The sequence below is a fragment of the Lepeophtheirus salmonis genome, unplaced genomic scaffold (genome assembly GCF_016086655.4).
Source record: "Lepeophtheirus salmonis unplaced genomic scaffold, UVic_Lsal_1.4 unplaced_contig_3539_pilon, whole genome shotgun sequence".
Taxonomy (NCBI): Eukaryota; Metazoa; Arthropoda; class Copepoda; order Siphonostomatoida; family Caligidae; genus Lepeophtheirus; species Lepeophtheirus salmonis.
In genome coordinates, this window is record NW_027293887.1 from 80,659 (window position 1) to 83,816 (window position 3,158).

At 32.8% G+C, this 3,158-nt stretch overlaps 1 long non-coding RNA gene across 1 annotated transcript; it reads right to left on the reverse strand.

Moving 5' to 3' along the window:
* Positions 1-955: 955 nt before the first annotated feature.
* LOC121131257 (uncharacterized) lies at positions 956-2,884 on the reverse strand. The gene is made up of 3 exons (XR_005868990.2): positions 2,658-2,884; positions 1,656-1,749; positions 956-1,596 (listed from the first exon to the last, which is right to left on the reverse strand). It is a non-coding gene; the product is annotated as an uncharacterized lncRNA (long non-coding RNA).
* Between the last annotated feature and the right edge of the window lie 274 nt (positions 2,885-3,158).

The window sequence follows — 3,158 nt, forward strand, 5'->3', positions numbered from 1 at the left end:
AAAAACACATAAAATATTCTTCAATCCCATCGCTCTCATCTTGTAAAAGGCTCTTAATTTATGATAATGTACTACTAATGTGTGTTTCTCAGTACTTAAATAATTAGGGATGTTTTAGAGTTTAGGATGGGTCAAATCGGACGCAAACGCCGTCCCTTGGAACAGTGGTTCCCAAACTTTTGAATTCGACCCTTGAAACATATGGGACTCCTACACCCCTCTTGTTGATTCATGAATATAAAATTTGGAGTTCATTTTATGCAAAAGATGACTTTAAGGACATACAACCCTATAAAGTTAAGCCCAGAGGCATTGAATAAGAGTTATTTGACTATATTGATGAAAAATAAAGATGATTTTATTTTACATATTGTTTATACGTTATACGTTAATTATATTTCCATATTGTTGACCAAATTAACTGTTATATTGGAAGAATAAGATATTTTGTCTAATTCATCTATTACTTTTCTCGTAACTAATCGATCAAAAAAATATATATTCTTCAAGCAATTTTTAGTACATATTAATTCAAATATCAAGTGATATTCAATGCAGAAGTTTTTATCTGATGTTGATATTAAAGCAATTTGAGTCAGTTTCTCACTCTTTGATGCTAAAGTTTGTACATTATACGAGGGTGGCTTGAAGATGGTATCGTAAAAATAAAGATAGTCCTATATCATCCTGTGACACTTACTCAGCAAAGTTTCCACTACGGACGTGATGTAACAGTCGTTGATGTGAGTGTTTTTGGGAAAATTGACAAAATCGAGTATCGAGCTCAAATATTTAATATTTGAGCTCAATACTCGATTTTAATAGGCTAGTAATCTTTTTTGGACTTGTTTTCTTGGCTAGTGGCTAATTTTAACCCCTGTTAAGCCCTGATTATATACACCGAAGGGTCCCTTAAAATTTGAACAATTTGATTTTAAACTTCAATTAGATATAATTTATTAATTAACAACATAATTTCCACATAATTAATGTTAAAAATAGATGTGTGTCTGGGCTCTCTTAATCATTAATGTACCGTTCTAAGCGGCAATGATGGCTTCCAGGTGGCGGTGGGAAGCCTGGCACACGCTTGGATGTGGTTCTCCGTTATCGCGTCAGAGTGCTGGCTGACAGTGGGTTTGAGGGCCTCGGTGTTTGGATGAAGGACACTGCAGGCCTTCCCATCAACATGCTCTCAAAAGTTGTAGTCGAGGGGTGGACATCAGGGCTGTAGGTGCTCAAAAGTGTCAAAAGAACTGAAAATACTTGGAGATGATTTTCTTTTATTGCTGGTGTTAAAAGTGGCCTCTCCATCCTCAGAAGGATATTTCCACTTTTTGAATGCTCTCTGGAGAGTGGTGTGAATCTTTGAGATTTCTTGCGTGGCTTCTCATGGACCGGAGGGGATTGGCCTGGATCGTTTTCTTTAACTCCTTTACGTACAGTTTGGCCTTTTTGAGAAAGCCCTCTTCCTCTCCAACGTTTGGACTTGCTGACGGCGTGGACGGTGGTCCTGGAGACGTCCAACTACTTGAATTGTGCGAGTGGAAATTCGTTTATTACGTTCATGTGTCATTTCCTCGACTTTTAAGTAGGCTAGAGAACTCATTGTTTGTTTGTAACTAAGTGTTTATACTTTAATATACATGTACCACTTGTTGTTCTGTGCCTCCAAAATGGCGTCTTTTTCAATTATGATGCAATTGATGACAAATCATATTTTTGACGACCAATGTATTTCGAATATCCCTATAATATAATCATTAATATATCAATACATTTTATATATATGTATATTAAGTTGAAGCCCTCTTCTTACTCGACACATAAAGATTGTAATTAATAAATTTTGACGTTCAATTACAGTTGTTATTATGTATTAATAATTTATTAACTCTAAAATCGCGTTATTTCATATGTTTTTTTTTTGCAATATTATTTATTGTAGTTTTAATTTATGTTACTTATAAATTGAATTTGTTTGATTCGTGGAGATCTTTTGAGGGTTCGATTTACACACAAAAAAGGAGAATATTAATTACATATTATGTAGGCAATATACCTTGAAATTAAAGCCTTAAGAGAGGGGGATAGTTGCATATACAGGTATACAGTCAAACCTGGTCTAATGTCCACTTGTTTTAAAAAGCGTGTCATTAAGATCATATCCTGTTTTCAAATTTAGAATTGTTACAAAATGGAAAATCTGGTTTAAAAGGTAACATGTCCTAAGGGGTAGCCTTTTCAGTTTTTCTTGCTTAACCACTTCATACAAGTTTTGACTGTTGTTCTTTAACAACGAACTTTAAGTTTAAGTATGACGTTATTTGTTGTTTTGGTGGATAGGCCGAAGTGTTTGGCGTCAATAAAAAAGAAATGGCATAGATCACCTATTTTCCAAAAAATTTAACATTTGAAATTTCATTTTTGAAAATTCTTTCCAAAAAAATTAAATTTTTATATGAATTTTTGAATTTTGTTTCCAAAAATTTAGTATTAGCAATTTAATTTGTGATTTTTTTTTAAAGGCTGTGGATTTTGGAATTTTTAAAATTTATTTTTTATTTTTTTGTGAATAGCTATGGATTTTTGAAACTTTTCTTAAATAGTTTAATTTTTGGATAATTTATTTAAATTATCCGCAATAATTTTAAAACCTATCCTCCACATATTTTCCAGTTTTTTGTCTTACTTCCGCAGATTAAATGATGTTTTCCCCGATTTTCTTTTATTGATTAATCTGTTATGAACTCCTTTGTTAGCAAACCAAGTAACTTCACTTAATCCCCACTTATTATCTACTCAGTTAATCTAAATACCTCTTCAAATCACAAGCTTTTTACGTAATATTTGTGCATTGTTCTCCAATAACATATCAAATGGGGTTAGTTGGTTATGTAAGCAGAGCTTTGCTTGAATAATAATATAATTATACCTATTATTAGTGATGGAAATCCTGTATACAATGGGCATGTTAAAAAAAGCAAACCGAAAATTCAAATGGTAACCCTGACAATTTGAAAAATGTTCTGGAGGAGAGTAGGTCAGTTGTCATGACTGTTCATTAAATCGGCTATAATCAATTGTGTGAAGGGAGGAAGGAGGGAAAGACGTATACTCGGACATTTGCTAGAATTATTCCAATGTCAATCCTCAAT